Source organism: Artibeus jamaicensis, unplaced genomic scaffold, assembly GCF_021234435.1.
Source record: "Artibeus jamaicensis isolate MK-2021 breed Jamaican fruit bat unplaced genomic scaffold, CSHL_Jam_final scaffold_847, whole genome shotgun sequence".
Taxonomy (NCBI): Eukaryota; Metazoa; Chordata; class Mammalia; order Chiroptera; family Phyllostomidae; genus Artibeus; species Artibeus jamaicensis.
Genome location: NW_026522057.1, coordinates 3,540,094 through 3,558,989, shown reverse-complemented (window position 1 = coordinate 3,558,989; position 18,896 = coordinate 3,540,094). Strand labels below are relative to the sequence as shown.

The window sequence follows — 18,896 nt, the reverse complement described above, 5'->3', positions numbered from 1 at the left end:
AATTCCAGTTTTACAGAATGGGATTTAAATAGAGCCATCAGTGAGAGCCTAATTCATAAAGTGACTTTAATGAAAAATTTGACAGAGGTTAGGGAGTGAGTGATGCCATTGTTGGAAAGAGTGTCCCGGGCAGAAGGAACAGCTAGTGGAAAGACCCTGAGGCAAATGCATTCCTGGGAGTGTTAGAAATGGTGAGAAGGCCAGGACACCTGGAGCAAGGTGAGTAAATGAGAGAGGAATGGGGAGAGAAAGTCAGAGTGAGGCCATTTTAAGGATCTTGGCTAAAATGGAGCCACTACAGGCCTTTTAACAGAAGACTAATATGATGTGTTTCATGCTCCCCCCCAAAATAACTGGCTACTGTGCCAAGAGTAGACAGTGAGCAGACAATGGTGGAAGCCAAAGACTCCAGCATCCAGGTGCAGGATGATGGCTTGGACCAGGCTGGTAGCAGTGAGTTGGATAAATAAGGTAAAGTCTCTGTACTTTAAGAACTCACAGTCTAATGGGAAGCAAATAGGGTAGGTAATTACAATACACTGTGAAAAAAGAAATAATGTCCTGAAGAAGAGGCCATTTTTCCTAGCTTTCCTGAGAGGGCAGAAGCACCTCTTCTATCAAGTTTCCAAGGGAATTGGAATTTGCTGGGTTTTGAGGGGACCATTGGGTGAATATTTGATAACAGTTAACACTTCTCAGCCCTTTAGGCTTCAAAGCCCACCATCATCTGGGTGGGGCAACAAGCCAGAAGAGTACTGAAAAAAAAAAAAAACAGTCTGTATCATGTATCTAAGGAGATAGGCAAAGCTGAGATTATCCATATTGGACAGAGGAAGAAAATGAGGCCAATAGTCACCAGGCTTTAACCTGGGATCAAAGTCCCAAACCAGGAATCTGAGTCACTTGAGTGGAGTCAACCAGATGATGGAGAAAAAGAGTAGAAAGACTCATATTCGGACTTCGTTCCAAATCTGGAGGTTTGGGTTCGAATTCATCATCTCTTACAGATCTTGGGCAGTTCCTCATCTCTCACCTGTTTGGGATTCCAAGGTGCTTTTCTAAAGTGCTTGTTTCTATCTGGAAGATAGGACTGAGGAGGGAACAGGGATGGGTAGCTGCCAGAATGAAGTTGGGGATTAGAAGCCTTGGGAAGGAAAGAAGCACAAGCCCCGGAGCGTCAAACAATGGAGGAGCACCCCTCCCATTACCCCCCAAAATAGTTGTGATGGCAATAGCAGCAGAGGGAGATTCTGGGACAGGACAGGAGGAAAGGCTCTCAGCCCAGATAGGGAAGGCAGACTTGAGTTCCTTCTGATGTTTCGTAGCTTCTTGCGTGCCTGCATCAAGTGATGTAGTTTCTCTTAGTCTCTATTTCTTTGCCTATTAAATGGGAACAATAATCATAGCTACCTGGCAAAAGAGATCATATACAAGCTGTCATAAAATACAGGGCCTCAAAAATGATTATTATTTTGTACAAGGTCGAGTGTAGAAAAGAGTAGTTCAGAAAAAAAGTAGTTCACAGTCTTGGGAAATGGGAGTGGGCTGGGAGGGAGGGTGTGGGGCAAGAGAGCCTTCAAAGACGAGCTGATATCTAACTCAGGACAGTTCCTTAAGAAAGAGAGATTGCTCAAAGCAATGAGATAGAGGTTTTATTGTTTTCTGTTGTTTGCAATCTTTTACCAGTCTCATCTGGATTATAAATTCCCTGAAGGAAACACTGCCCCAAGCTGGGCTGCAGCAGCCCTACAAAAATCTTGATTCTACGCAGGCAGTGCATCAGCCGCGGGGTGTTCAGTGCTTCACGTGACCCACAGCCACTTAGACAAGCGAGGCCTTACCTGACCCTTTATTGTAAGAGGAAAGCAGAAAATTAGAAATGAGTTTTAAATGAGCCAAGCCCTGAGAGAGGGAGAGAAAAACCCTGAGTAGGCACCTCCTTATCATTCCCCGCCCTGGAGAGGCCTTCCAGATTCCCCAGATATCTTTATACAATACTTTATATTTCATGTATTAAATGCAGGAAGAATGATACAGAGGCTACTGGGATGCTCTCATAACCACTAACTGCTATTTAATAAAAACACTTGGTATCGGTCACTATGCATACTTAAACAGCATTCAATAGTCATTGATCAGACCCCTACTCTATACCAGGCATCGGGCTAAATACTAGGGAGCCAAAAGGGAATAAATAATTTCTCTACCTTCAATGGGTTCCTAGGCTTCTAGAGAGGCAGACATGTACATAATCTCACTGCAATTTCTAGAGAATTCTCCTTGTGCCTTGAAACAGAGAAAAAGCACAGTTAAACTGTCAGATTGGATAGGGATAGGGCACCGAAGACAGCTCTACCCTTAAAGTTAAGACTGAGTGTGAATAAATGAGTAGGAGTTTGCTATGTAAAGACAAGCAAAGCTGGAAGTAGAGAAAGAAAATCTGGGGTAGAAGAGAAAAGCTTGTGTAAATTGAAAGTAGTTGAGTAGATACAAGAAGAAGAAAGTAGAGACCATGGAATTTGCAGTCTTGTAAGTGATCCTTAACCACTAGTGGCTAGTGGGAATAACTGAGTCATGAAGCTGTACCATATCATTCTGTATAAACCATCCATAAATTTAGTTCCTGCTCTCTAGGAGCTTGGTGTTAACTTCAGATTTCATCCTTAAGGCCAAGTGTGAGCTTTCTCAAACACTCTACTACTTAATCATTCTCAGAGAAAGGAGCACCATAGAATATTTCTTTCCAGTGGAAGGCAGGAGCCTATTTTTTTCTCTAGTTTTGGCACTAGTGCACTTATACCACCTACCTCCCCCATTCCACACCCCCATCCATCTTCCCTGTGACCATCTGGCTTAAACTTTGGCTTACCTCCACTCTCAGAATCAACTGAGCTCATTAGAAGCATAATGAAATACACATGGGCACCAAGACAGCTGAACAAACATTAACAAATGAGTAGATTAAATAAAGGATTTACCTTACGTGCAAGCAAAGGTATAGATGAAACGGGGGTGGTGCTAGGAAGACGGAGTCAGAGAATGTTCAGGTAGAGTGGCATCAGAGGAAACCTGTTTTACAGTTAATCTTTTGGAATGGTAGGATGAAAAGAACCAGGAAAGAGCAACCAAGGTTTGCAGCCCAAAAGAGCCTCAGACTCTGGGGACAAACATGATAGTTAAGAAACTTGTTCGATTTAAAGTTGTGAAGTTATTGACCTATTTAATGCCTAATAAGCTGAATAAAAATGATGAAGACACCCCAATGCTAGGGGGAGAATGGTGAGGAATGGCTGATATTTCCTGTGGTCTTTGTGTGATTGGGAACATGATAGATCCTTTGCAGGCATTTTCATTTAATCCTTAAAGCAAAACTACAAGGTGGTCATCCACATTTTAAAGAAGAGGAAACAGAGGCTGAGTAGTTTGAAAGTGGTAGAATCAGGATTTGAACCCTGGACTATCTGGCTCTAAGCTCATCTTCATAGACCTACTAACTCATCAGTTTACACTGATATGCAAATGATAACTTACTGGATGCTGGTCACTGCAAGTGGGTGGTATTCACATCCAAGTACCACTTCAGGAAACCTCTCAAATCTTATGAGAGACACAGCTGAGGTTGGAACCTACCCACACAAAGTGCCAAAGAGTTCTCTTCATTTTTTTTTTCTATAGACATAAACAATTAAAAAAGCCTTTGCTGCATGAGGGGGCAGGAAGCAAGAAATTTGTTTTGCAACCAAAAAAAAAAGGAGGGGGGGTGATAAGAGACCATGTGGTAGACCATACTATTATTTTCAAACACTTACTGTGCCTCTCAGGGGTAGACTGTACTTCCCCACTCCATCAACAGCAGGCTTGGTTATGTGACTTACAGATGAAATGTGAGTGGCTGTAGGGGCTACTTCCAGGTGGAATCTTTCAGAGTCAGTGTGCTTTGTGATGTTTTCCTTTCCTGCCTCCCTGACCAACAACAATATTCAAGACAGAGGCTAATCCATTTGCTTGGGTCCCAGAGGGAAGACAATGTGTAACAAAGTCACAGCTGACCTAGGAAGGCCATGGAAAATTGGGAATTGCTACCATAGTGTAACAGAGCCTATCCTGACTAATGCAGACCCATTTGTTTCTGTTGGTAATTCGGATTTTCGGTGTCATCCCCTGGTAAAAGAGCCTGCTTGGGAAGTAGGAGGAGATGTACAAAATGGGATGACTGGTGCAATGCAGTGAAAGACTTTGAAACACAGAATTTGAAACTCAGCCCTGATCTGGGGGCTCAGACAGCCATTGCAGGATAGGTACCATAGGCCAATGTCATGTCCCAGAGGAAGTTACAAGGAAGGTTAAAATATAGTTACTGTTCCTCATTCATTTTTTAATCTTGTTGAAACTTTTATTTCAGTGATTAAAAGAGTGCAGTAAATGTCATCTATTCTGATTGATTAACGTTAGGCATGTGCCTCTTACCTGAAAGTAGAACATCCTTAAAGCAAGCATTGAAGAACCTGAAAATAAATTTGTACTGTCCAAATCTGTGGATCAGTTCTTCAAAATTGGGGAGAGATTCAACCAGTTATTACTACTAGTCACTTAAAAAAATTAAAATACTGCAAATACAACATGCATCTAATTCTAAAATGTAGCAGTGTTGGGAATAATTAGAATATTTGAAGGGCAAATTCAAAGCACAGAAATGAAGAGTTATCCAGTAAACCTATGAAGGTTAACCTTAATTGGCTAACCAAACTGAATAACATGTGCAAAAAGATTCCTCCTCCTCCTCTCAGTCCGCCACCGCCCCCCCAACCCAGGATATTATACTGGGGTTTCCTTTGATAAAAGTAATAATAATAATAACAACAGAAATTCTTGCAACTGAAATATTGAAGATGAACTGACATAATTAATATCTATGATTTGCTTTGAAATACTCCAGGAAAAATATGTGTGGGAGATCTATGAAACAAGACTAGCAAAATTTTGATGTCCAATGGCTTTTCCCAGGAACAGGGAGTAGAAAAGGGAAGTCATAGTCTACCTTACTACATCCCCATAATGGTCCAAAAAGTTGGAGATCACCATCCCCACTCTATAGGTAAGGAAAACTGAGGTCACTTTGCTAGTAAAGACTTGAGCCTCAATCCTGTGGTTTCAAAATTCTTTATTTTGTTAATACACCACACTGATTGTCTAAATATGTTTTCCTGGGTTCTGAGAAGAGTTTTTTTTAATATATAATGGAAACTTATTTGTAATTCCTATATTTCTACTTTTCCTTCTAAGTTCTCATCTCCACTTTTGAGCAACTATTTTGAATACTTTCTAGACTCGTGAAACCATTTTGATTTCATTTAATCTGATTTCATGATCACTATTAAGCTTAGTAGAATGAAAGTGGAATGTTCTTTTTTTCAAATGATTCGGATGCTAGAAGGCTTGTGGGCCTGCACACACACATACACACAAACACAAAGCTTATGTCTGAGTGCTCGATCAAGTATGACTTTTCCTTTTTGACTGCTTAGCAGTTAATTCATACCAGTGCGCCAAATATGCCCACTTCCCTACCCAATCTCTTTTTCTGCTATATTACAAATACCTAAGTTTAACCCTTCTACTGGGGTTTCTTGTTCCTTGCTACCATGAATGATGTCATCCTTGTGCTTATAAATTGCATCTGGATTTGATATGTTTCTGAAATGAATTCTGCTAGAAATGCTGATGAGATGCCTATCTGTTCACTCAATAAACGTTTGTCAAATACTAACTCTAGGCTGGGTACTAGCTTTCAGGGCTTATAGTACAAAGATAAAAGCAGTAGATAGGGGGCAGTACAGCATAAAAGTGATTAAGAGAGTATGTGCTAGTGATAACAAGTGAGGGATAGCAATAAGTGAATAGAGTATGGGCTCCCTTGCCTAGGGTTAAGTCTAGCCCTGCCACTCACTAGCTCAGTGACTTCAGTTGGGGCAAGTTGCTTTAATGTCTCTGAGCCTCGATTTTCTCATATGTAAATGGGGATAATAATAGTACCTACTGCATAAGTATGGTGTGAGTTAATTAAAACAAGGCACGTGTACAGTGCTTAACATGGTGCCTAGCACATAAGAAATGTTACAAATGTGAGCTCTTCCTATCCTCCTGTATGCTTCCTAAAGAAAGAATAATGGAGGAAGGAATTTGATCTGAGGATGGAGGCTTCAAGAAAGAGTTCACAATCACAGAAACATTTGAGCTCAGCCTCAAAGGAGTTCAAGTTTGTTGGGGCAAGGTAGGCGGGAGGGTAATTCCAAGTGTAAGTGCCTAGTTCCATTTTTCAAGGTGGGATATATTTGGAGGGCCCTTCAATCTCTCTGAGTTCCCTCCCTAGGTGTTTGGGGTGAGGATGAGATTCTAAATTAGATGAGATTTGTTTGGCAACTCTATCACACTTCAAATTTCTGCTCTGCTCATTCCTCTTTATTTCACTCCCTGACTAGCATGGAACACAAAAGCATACTTCTCCACCTGTCCAGAAAATTTCTTGTCCATAAGCTCCTGCTTGTAATCTGTTTTTTTCAAGGAATCTGATCTATGACCTTATGACTAATACTCTTGTAATTTGAAATAGAAAAACATTGATTATGTATACAATTTAGAAACCTCAGTATAGAGGACTAGTTAGGGAAAATATAATTTATTCATTAAACCATCACAATGCATTTGTCTGACACTATGCTAAGGAATATGTTGTATTTCCTTCCAGCCAAGATAAGTAGATGTGCTTTACCTTCTCACACAACCAAAAGAAGGACAACAGCAGATCTAAAAACAAAAAAATAACCAGAACTGCCAGAAAACTGAACTGTATGTAAGTCCTACAATCAAGGAGTTAAAGAAGAAACATTCATTCAGACTGGATGGAGGAGCGGAGAAGAGGCACAGCAAGGCAGTGCCTGGCAGACCAGGCGGTCCCACATTTGCATGTGGATAAACTTGGAGAACAACTGGGGAGCAAGACGGACTGTGCAACCCAGGGTTCCAGCAAGGGGAAATAGTGCCCCAAAACCTCTGACTGAAAAAACCTGTGGGGATTGTGGCAGGGGGAGAAACTCCCAGCCTCATGGAAGAGTTTGTTGGAAAGACCCACAGGATCCTAGAACATACACAACCCAGCCTCCCAGGAATCAGCATCAGAGGGGCCCGATTTGCTTATGGGTATTGGGGGAAGTGACTGAGAGCTGGCCAAGAGCCAAGCAAGCAACATTGTTCCCTCTCAGACACCTCCTCCATAGACAGCACCACAATGGGTGGCCCTGCCCTAGCAAATACCTAAGGCTCTGCCCCTGCCAGTGTAACAAGCACACCAAAACAGAAAAAATATGGCCCAAATGAAAGAACAGACCAAAGCTCCAAAAATAGAACTAAGCAATGAAGAGATAGCCAACCTACCAGGTGCAGAGTTCAAAACACTGGTAATCAGCATGCTCACAGAAATGGTTGAGTATGGTCACAAAATAGAAGAAAAAGTGAAGGCTATGCAAAGTGAAATAAAGAAAAATATACAGAGAACCAACAGTAAAGGGAAGGCAACTGAGACTCAAATTAATAATTTGGACCAGAAGGAATACCAGAACAGAATGAGGAAACAAGAATTCAAAAAAAATGAGGAGAGGCTTAGGAACCTCCAGGACAACTTGAAATGTTCCAACATCCAAATCATAGGGGTGCCAGAAGGGGAAGAGAACAAAAAATTGAATACCTATTTGAAAAAATAATGAAGGAATAACTCCCCCAACCTGGCAAAGGAAATAGACTTCCAGGAAGTCTAGGAAGCCCAGAGAGTCCCAAAGAAGTTGGACCCAAGGAAGCACACATCAAGGCACATCATCATTACAATACCCAAGATTAAAGATAAGGGGAGAAACTTAAAAGCAACATGAGAAAAGGAGACAGTTACCTACAAAGGAGTTTCCATGAGACTATCAGTTGATTTCTCAAAAGACACTTGCAGACAAGAAGGGGCTGGAAAGAAGTATTTGAAGTCATGAAAGGCAAGGACCTACATCCAAGATTGCTCTATCCAGCAAAGCTTTCACTTAGAATGGAAGGGCAGATAAAGTGCTTCCCAGATAAGGTCAAGTTAAAGGAGTTCATCATCACCAAGCCCTTATTATATGAAATGTTGAAGGTACTTATCTAAGAAAAAGAAGAAAATAAAAAATATGAACATTAAAATGACAACAAACTCACAACTATCAACAACTGAACCTAAAAAATAAAAATAAAAACAAACTAAGAAAACAACTAGAACAGGAACAGAATCACAGAAATGGAGATTACATAGAAGGCTGTCAGTAGGGATGGGTAAGGGGAAAATGGAGGAAAAGGTACAGGGAATAAGAAGCATAGATGGTAGGTACAAAATAGATGGGGAGTGGGTGTGGTTAAGAATAGTATAGGAAATGTAGAAGCCAAAGAACTTGTATGTACAACCCATGGACATGAACTAAAGTGGGGGAATGCTGGTGTGAGTGGGCATGCAGGAAGAAGGGGACTAAAGGGGGAGGGAAAAAATGGGACAACTGTAATAGCATAATCAATAAAATATATATTTAAAATGTTAACGAAAAAGTATGCTGTATTTCCTTACATCCAAGCATTATTATTGAGCAAGCAGTAATAATGCACAAGCAGGAGAAATGCACTTAAGGTTTTAAATATGATTCCTTAATCCTTTTTAAACTTTTTATTATCTATGAAAATGTTCAGACAGATGTGCAAATAGACAAATAATACAATGAACTCACGTATACCCACCATCCAACTTCAACAATTATCAAGTACTAGCCAACACTCCAATAACGTTCACATATGGAAATTGGGTGATATACCCCTTGAATATTTTTAATTTATAAATTCTTCTCTGCTCTTATGTTCTTGCAAAGTGTTTGTTGAAGAAACTATACATTATTTTTTCTGTAGTATTTCCCACAAAATTGACCTTGCTGATTGCTTCTCTGTGGTAGTTTGTAACATGTGCTCTGTCCTCTGTGTTTCCTGTAAATCAGTAATTTGGTCTAGAGGCTGAATCAGATTCATGTGTGATTTTTTTATGGGGGGGCACAACTACTTCACTGGTAATATGTTCTTCCATAAAGGAGGCACAAGATATCTGGTCATCCAGTCTCTCATTTTTCCTAATTAAATGCTTTAACATTTTTTTCTTCCAAAAAGTTATAATCAGCATAGCTTGGATTGCAAGGGAAGAATTACAAAGGAGACCTGACTTGGGGTGGTGAACACACAATACAATAAACAAATGATGCATTATAGAATTGTAAACCTGAAGCTTATATAATTTTATTAACCAATGTCACCCCGATAAATTAAATAAAAAGATTTAAATTCTTTTAAATCTTTTTCTTTAAAAAAGAATTACAGCTGATGTATAGTTGGGCCACCATAAGACAACTGTTATCCTATCATCTGTCATCATTATCTCAATATTCATCAAGTATAACAAAGTGCTAATCATAGCACCTGGGATCAGACTGGGCACCTTGTTATAATAATCAGGATTGTTGAGTCCCTACTATAGATAGGCCAACTACTTTATTTAGGTTATATGTAATCATCACAAGCAACCTCACAGTGCAAGTTTTATTGTGCTATTTTATAAAAGAAAAAGAAATCAAGAAGATAAAATGACTTTCCTAAGGCCATACAATTGGCAAATGGAAGAAGCAGAGGTGATATATAAAGGAAGATCTGTCTTCTTTTTCCACCAACTCCAAGTCTTTTGAAAACACAACTGAATTGTAAGAATGATTTCTGCCTTCAATAGGATTATATCTGTGCAGGAGAAAGAGATAAATTACTAAAACAATTACAGACTATCAGATAAGAAAACACTATTAGAACATAAGCAATGAAAATATGTGCATTTTCCAAGTGGTGATTGCTATAAATGAACAGGAAGGAGGAGGGAAACATAACTGTTGATTGGAGTTCCTGAGGGAAGCTTCACCAAGCAGTACAGAAATTATTGCAAATATGAAAACCTTTATCAATGAGCAAAGGGTCTTTTGCACAAAAATCCTCTCTCTTGGATCCATGTCATACTGACACAAAGATTTCATCTCCATGGCAACTTATCATTGAACCAATGAAATAATCAGTTGTCATGGTAACATCATTTCCATCTTACTCCCACCAGGCACCTGTTCAAAATTATCACATCCTCCAACAACTTCATGCCACCTTAGTGCTCCTTTCTTCTTTCACTTAGTCACCCTATTATTCTTTGCCACCTATGTCTGAGTCCCTAAATTTATGGCTAGATGTGTATATGAGACTATTGATGCCAAAACAAAGGAAAGTGACTTCGTAGTTTAGAGCTTCCCTATAGACAGAGAAAACCTCTGAATATAAGGGTAAATGAGCCAAACCACTGAAGAAAGAATATCTGATGCTTTCCCACCACACCTCTCCCCAAATACTACATTTCCCAAAGTATAATTCCTTTGGACTTTGAACATTGTGCTATCTGGATTCTCCTCCTACCTCTGTGTATTCCTTCATTGGCTTCTTTTTTTCTCCTTCTGTCTCCTAAATGCAGATATCTCTCAAGGCCCCATGCTTTGTGTCTGCTCTCTGTCCGAACTGCACTGTCCAGTACAAAAGCCACCAGCTAGCCACATGATGATTATAGAGCCCTTGAAATTAACTATAGATGTACCGAACTGAGATGTGCTCTAAGTATGAAATGCACATCAGATTTTAAAGACTCTATAACCCCTCTAAATGTAAAAATCTTATTAACAAAGTTTATAGTGGTTACATGTTGGAATGACAATAATTTGGATACGTTGAGTACAATAAAATACACTATTAAAATTTAGCCTATGTAGTGGGCCTTGCTGCTTATGGTGGAACTGGAGAGGGGACGCTGAGCTGTTGGGTATGAAGTGTAACAGAACAGACTTTACCACCTGAACATGCTGCTTCAAGTTCAGGTCAGGCCAAGAACAAGCCTTGAGAAACTGACAAGATCAAAGAAGAGTGCACTTAAGTTGAAGACACAACACTTGATCTGAAACAAGAAGTTTGTGCCTAGTCAACAGCTTCGAGAGAGCACTTCCCAGTGCTGCTCATAGTCTTTGCTTTCTTCAGTGCTGGGCTGTGAGACTGCCCAGTGCAGCAGCAGTCATATTCTTTATAAGCGTGATAGGTCATTTTCTCTCACTCTTTCTTTTTTTAAATATGAATTGTAGCAACTTTCATCCTTTGAAACGTGTGCTGAAAAAGAAGAATCAGCAAATACTACTGAAAGTGCAATATTTGATTATCCCTGTGAGATGAGCTTTGATCCAAACCTTCTCCACAACAATGGACACAATGGGAACCCCAACGGTACTTCAGCAGCACTGCGTGAAACTGGGGTCATCAAAAACCTGCTAAACTCTTACGGATTTATTTAGTGTTCAGAATGTCAAGCTACACTTTTCTTCCACTGTTCACAGTATAATGGCAGCCTGAAGGACTTAAAACTAGGAGATGATGTTGAATTCAAAGTATCATCTGACCGGAGGACTGGGGAAGCCAATGCTATTAAACTGGTGAAGATAAAACAAAACATCATCCCTGAAGAATGAATGAATGGACAAGGAGTGTTTTAGCTGACTCACACCCCTGAAGATTTGGACTGTAATGTTCAGCTGGAAACTGGAGATAAAATAAACTTTGCAATTGATAACAGTAAACATACTGGTGCTGTAAGTGCTCCAAACATTATGCTGGTGAAAAAGAAACAAGCCCGCTGTCAGGGAGTCCTTTGTGCCATGAAGGAGGCCTTCAGCTTTATTAAAAGAGGTGATGTTGTAAAAGAGATCATTGTTCACAGTAGTGAATTAAAGGTGACTTAGACACCTTACTGCCTGGAGATGACGTGGAATTCACAATCAAGGACAGAAATGGTAAAGAAGTTGCAACAGATGTCAGACTATTGCCTCAAGGAACAGTCATTTTTGAAGATATCAGCATTGAAGATTTTGAAGGAACTGTAACCAAAGTTATGCCCAAAGTACCCAGCAAAAACCAGAATGACCCATTGCCAGGACACATTAAAGTTGACTTTATGATTCCTAAAGAACTTACCTTTGGAGACAAAGATACAAAATCCAAGGTGACCCTGTTGGAAGGCGATTGTGTTAGGTTTATTATTTCAATAGACTGATGGGGCAAATTAGAACAAGCAACTAACATAGAAGTTCTAATGAAACCAGAGAAATGAGTGTAACTGCTGCCATGAGAGATGGTTTGGGTTTCATTATGTGTGTGGATCGTGATTCTCGAATGTTCTTCCACTATAGTGAACTTCTGGATGGGAACCAGTTCCATACTGCAGATTAAGTAGTAGCAGATTAAATTAAATTTGATTTCAGCTGTTTCTTTTTTACATCCTTAGTGTGGCTACTAAACATTTAAATGGTAAATGTGGCCCACATTATGGTTTGTGCTCTATCTCTATCGGGCAGCACCGCTCTAAACTCCCTCCCAGAGCCGTTTCACCCGTTCTGTAGGTGTTGAGCATCTTTTCTTTGAAATGCTTGTGGGATCCCAAATCCCAACCTCTTTTGTGAGGTCGAAACCCACATTTCCAGTGGCTTCTTGCCCTTTCACAGATGACCACCAGTTCCTCAGCTCCACATGAGCAAAGCCATGTGCTCCCCTGCAAGATCTGTTCTTCCTTTTAATTAGCTTTATTAACCTCTTGTATTACTTTCTTATTTTGTTTTATATTTTTAACAAATTTATTGATTGGTTTTTAGAGCAAGAGGGAGGGGGTTGGAGAGGGAGACATCAATTTGTTGTTCCACTCATCCACGCATTCCTTGGTTGACTCCTGTATTAGCCCTGACCGGGGATCGAACCTGAAACCTTGACACAGCAGGATGACACTTGAACTGACTGAGCTTCCTGGCCAGAGCTGTATTACTTTTTTATTGCTGCTGTAGCAAATTACCACAAACTTGGCAGTTTAAAACAACACAAATTTATTAAGGATAATAATAAAGGTCAGAAGTCTGAAATGGGTCCCCCTGAGCTAAAATCAAGGTGTCGCGGGGCTGCATTCCTCTGGAGGCTGTTAGGAGAAAATCCATTTACTTGCATTTCCAGTTTCTAGAGGCTGCCAGCATTCTTTGGCTCATGGCCCCCTTCCATTTTCCCAGCCAACAATGACTGGCCAAGTGTTCCTCGTGCGGCATCACTCTGGTACTGACTCCCTTTCACTTCTGAGGACCTCTGTGATTACATGGATCCATAGGGGTAGCCTTTCCATTCTAAGGTCAGCTGATCAACCAGTTAATTTCCTTGAGACTTAATTTTAAGTCTCTCTTATGTAACATAACATAGTCACAGGTTCCAGGGATCAGGGTGTAGACATGCTGTCTGAAAGGGCTAGGCAGAGAGGGAGAATCTGTATGCAAGGTCAACAAGAAAATAAATGCCAATCAGAGCAGATATGAGGATGGTTCTTATTACTTTCAAGGAGATTGCTGACAGATAGGGAGCAGTTAAAGGGTTGCCGGTATGAATATCAGTGGTCTAATGCTTTTCATAGTTCACTGTGGAATCTGCTTTTCTAAGACTCCTTTCCTGATCACTCCTTTCTCCTTTCTCTCAGTTATACCTTTCTTCCATGTTAGCTTTCGTAGTTCCTTTGATATCGGTCTAACTTTTTGTATCATGTTCATGTGTGTAACCACTGGGTTTTAACCTCTCTCCAAGATTGGAAAGTATTTTGTGAACAGAAACTGTTTGCTTTAGTTTTGTGTTTAACCATGATGCCTGATGGGGCACTTAATGTATAGAGGTTTCACATAACTATTTCTCGAACTTAGTTGAATGGAGACAGCTCATGTTGACTTATAAAGTATGTCCTTTAGCACCACAGCCACTAATTCCATGACATAGCAAACAGTTTCTTAACTGACTTCCACTTAACTGATATACTCCATTCTGTCTTGAAAGAACCATCAGTAAAATTCTTATAGTTAATGGGCTACCATGTACTTGAGTTTTATGATCATCTAGGGTCACTTGTATTATTTTTCATAACTTATTAATGCTGGGTATACTTGATCTTATAATTATATAATTTAACTTAAAGTTATATAGAGCAATGTAATATGAATGTCAAAAAATGAGACTTGTTTTTACAAAGACTAAGTTGAATATCCTAAAAATTCAAGAAAGTAACACAACCTAAAATCTGTTGAAATAGTATATTACTTGAGCAGATTAAAGGAGAAAAAAATGATCATTCCAATAAATGCACAAAAAAAGACATCAACAAAGTTTAATACTCATGCAGGATTTTAAAAAAAACTTTAAAATGGGATTAGAAGGCCTTATTTACAGATAAAATGTAAATGTACAGATAATGTACATTTACAGATAAATAAATGTATGGCGATTACATATAAAAGTACACAGAATGGAACCTAATGATACTAATAAGAAAGTTTAGCAAATTTGCCACAATCAAGATAAACTCCAGTCCAAATCCTGTTGGATAAGAAGGCTCTTACTGCAGTCATCCCGAGATCTAGTAACACATATTAAAGGCCTCCATGCTATGCATGGAACTAGGTGCAAGTGGTTCCTTGAAGGACCAAGTGAACCGAAGAGGTGGGGTGCAAGCATCCTAGGGAAAGGATAACACGGGAGCAAATTCAGCAAAACATGGACAGGAAACAGAACCTAGGTGTCTTCTACTGGAAGGTATAGGAGGATGGGAGAGAAATAAGTTTGGGAAGGTAGGTTATAGCAAGGCTGAAGAGAGAGGTACTTGAATTTTGTCTTAATCTCAATTTTAACATATTGTAGTTTCCATCTGAAAGCATTTTACTTATATTTTAAACTGTCATGTCAAAAAGTAGTCATCTTCAATTTCCAAATCACTCTGAAGAAGCTTATGCTTACATTATTCCTAAGGATAACAAAGTAATTGAGTGGGGAGAAGGATGATGGGGGGAAATAGGGGAAGGGACATCAAGGAACATGTGTAAGGACACATGGACAAAGGAAAAAAGGGGTAGGTTCAAGGGGGAGGTGGGGATGGGGGTGTGGAGGTGGAGAAAATGAAGACAACTGTATTTGAACAGCAATAAAAAATTATTTAAAAATAAAAATGCAGCAATAATACAAAAAAAACAAAGTAATTGAGATGTGAGTTATCTTTTAGCCTTCTAATAATAGGTGATAATGGGTAAGTTGTCATACTTCTTTTTGAAATAAATTTTTATTGACACAAAAAAATTCACACACCTTTAAAAATAAAGAGATTACAAGTTAGGCCATAATTTCATTTGACCACCACTCCAATCTCAGTCACCTCCCTCCCCCGTAGAACCAAACTTAAGACTGATAGTTCTGGAGCTAGACTGTCCAAGTCCCAGTCTTGATTCTGCAACTTACTCATGACCTTGGACAAGTTATTTAACCTCTCTCAGCTTCAGTTCATCATCATGGAGATAATAACAGTACATATGTTACAGAGTTGTTATAAGGATTGAGTGAGATAAGTCTTACAAAAAACAAAGAGCAAGTCTTTTTATTGAAAAGCACTCAATATTAAGTGCTATTATTAGCTATTATCTTTAGTTCAGTAGTATCTCAGACCTTCCTCTTACACTTTAAATATACACATAACAGCCTATAAAACTGTTTTGTGTGAGGTTGTTTCAACTAAACAACCAAACATATTGTTCTGCAACTTTGATTTGTCACCCAGTAATAAGTCGTGGAGGCCATTAATTTTACATAGAAATCAAACTTTTGTTTTATATTTTGCATAGCCAATCCACTTCTGATAGACCTTAGACCTTTAAATTGTTTCCCATTGTTTCCCACTGCACAGCTGTCTGTAGAAAAGCCATTATCATAAAATCCTACACCAAAAATCTTCATGTTCCTGAGGGCGAGGGAGTTGAGAATTGTGAAACTAGTTTGGAAGGACAAACTTAGCATGCACAGCAGACCCCCTTCCCATCTCCTTCCTTTGGGGAGTAGGGGGTCTGGCCACAGGTAGCAGGCTCTCTGTCCTGATCCTTCAGGTTGTGTGTTTTATAAATTCATCTAACTCTGAGGTTCAGCTTGGCTCTCACATCTGAGTCACATCCTCTAATATAATGGAAATAAACATGTTCTTTTGGCCTCCATCTACCAGCTTTTGTCTTGTTTATTAACTGGTCAGAACTTTGATGGAAGAGAGAAGCGTTATCAATCACCTCCGAAAGGCCTAAGCTTTTAGGTAATTTTGCCCAAGGAAGCCAAGGCAGTGGTGTATTGAGCTCAACTGAAAGTAAATGATTACAATAGGATCCCTTGACTTCAGGAATTGTGCACTAGAACATAAGACTTGGTACGTAGACCGGGACTACCTCTTGGAAATGGTGGTGTTCAGAAAGATTTCCTAAGCATCTCACATGTCCTGCCTGCAATCTCTGGGGTTGTGAAGTATGGCCCGGACCTAGACTAAGCCTTATGTCCTATAGGCCAAGGTCTTCTCTCTTATTCTTGTAGACAACTGAAGGGGCATTTGGAACCCAAGCCATGACACAAAATATCTTAGGAACATGAACAATATCATAGATCAAGCAGGGCCAGGAGATAGCCAGTAATCTTTGGGCCACATTTGGTACATCCAGAATGGCTACAACAACCTGATTCTCTAGGCTAGTATTACCATTGATCTATTACATTGTACACAATCTCAACAGGTACATGAAGAGCTTTACTTTGTCTGTAGGTCTTTTGGGGTTTATTTATTTTCCCTAAAGATATAATAAAAGCACCTCCCCCCCACACACAAAACAAAAGCAAGTCATGGAGAGCATTTAGATGTATCTCAAATCTCACACCTAGAGTGAAAGGAACATTTAGAGACCCCACAACTACGTTATTTTCTCAGTGCTCTCTGTCATTACCTCTGTGCCCAGCCATTACAGACCTTCCTGGGAAATGAGTACAGACTTTGCAGCTGCGCCTCTGGGCTTCACTAGTTTGGGCTTGTTTCCTCTTGGTAGTTGGCTCGGTTCAGCTAATTTGCTCTTGGCTCCTGGTATTTCTGAGTTTCTTGAATACCTAGTGATATTTCTAATGAGACTATGAGAATAAAGTATTTTAGAAGTTAGTTTATTTGTTATTTAATGGGTTATCTAATTTAGAATCTTTCAATTTACAGATAAGGCTAGTGAGGTTTAAATGACTTTCTTAATATCACATTGCTGGCTAGTTAGCAGTACTAGCTACACAGGACAAGAACTTGGGTCTCTTAATTCAGTGTTTGTTTATTTGTTTGTTTGTTTGTTTTTTCTCCCCATACTGCTTCCTATATACAAGGTCTGTCCGGAAGGTATTTAGCCATGTGATATTAAAAATAGAGACATTTATTGAAGAAGATACAAGATACAAGAAACATTGGACATAGGACAATGATGCCTCAGTCCCCTTCAAAGTAGGCACCTTGGATCCTCACCCCATTCTCCCAACCACCATCAGCTGCCCCATTGTATTTTCCTGAATCTCATCTATAGTCTGAAATCTCTTCTCCTTCAAAGGTGATTTTAATTTTGGGAAAAGCCAGAAGTCACAGGGCACCAAATCAAGGCTGAAAGGGGGCTGAGTCACCTGAGTGATTTGATGTTTGCCCAAAAACTCTCATGAGATGTGATGCATGAGTGGACACGTTGTCATGATGAAGCTGCCAATCACCAGTTGCCCATAGCTACAGCCTTCTAAATAGTTTCTGCAGAGGAATGTTTAAGTTTAAAACAAAATTTGATGCAGATTTGTTGGTCTACTTCCTCATTTTGAATGGGAGGGCCACGCAGTACGCATGCTCACTCAACAGTGTCTACTGCCTCACTGACTAGTACAGTGAAGTCATCATTATTCACACATGTGCATTGCAGTTCACTCTCCTTGGCTGCCAGGTTACATTGATGTCACACAAATCATTCTTGTTATATCAACAATGGCTGGACTTTTTCCGGACAGACTGTGTTGTATCCCATTTAATCCCTGCCTTATTCAGTGCATTCTCTTCTGCTGAATCTAACTGAATTATCTGATGCTATCAAATAACAATTGTTCCTAAGAATCCTTAGGTGGTTTCAGATTTAAAAAATCAAAATCTGAAGGCTTCAGCAAGACACAACAAACTAAATACCAAACACTGACACTATGTGTCAGCTTTCCAGGCAAGAAGGGACAAAGCCGATTACTAATTTTTCCAAGTAATGGGTGTGACTCATCTAGCTTTTGCCTTTCACCAAGGATTTAGTTTAGTAGGTGCAAGACTGTTGGCAGTTCAGTTTGAAAGTCAATTACTCAATTGTTTCACTCCTATTGTTGAAGTTAATTTTTCTTTACAATTTCCTAATTCCTTTAATCTGAGCAGTCAGATGGATCTAAGCTCCAGTATTTAAGGCCATCTACTTCCCTGTTCATCACTATCTCTAGATCAAGTTCGTCTAACCCTCTCTGATGCAGTCAGTAACCGCATTGGGACATGTCCCTTCCACACCTCCCTCTTACCCTAGCCCTATCCTTGTTTAGAACCCCATTTAATCTACTTTTATTGACGATAACCACAAAAAGAGAACAAAAGAATGTCTCTGTGAAGCTCTCCTAGGAGAGCTTCATGCCTTTCTGCAAAAACACAAAGTCATAGGGCAGCAGTGTGAGACACACAGATTGAGAAATGTGCACATGTGTTTGGCCACCTTTGATCTCACTGAGTCACCACTCCAAAGGTCATACCTGGTGGCAACAGTGGCCACATTGTCTTCCATTCCTATTGCAGGGAGGCCCCACTGGGATGAAACTGGGGTTTGGATGTTGCT

The 18,896-nt window shown here is 39.7% G+C and overlaps 1 pseudogene; it reads left to right on the top strand.

The window, feature by feature from the left end:
* The first annotated feature begins 11,260 nt into the window (after nucleotides 1-11,260).
* Nucleotides 11,261-12,393, top strand: LOC119052445 (cold shock domain-containing protein E1-like; annotated as a pseudogene).
* Nucleotides 12,394-18,896: the final 6,503 nt, after the last annotated feature.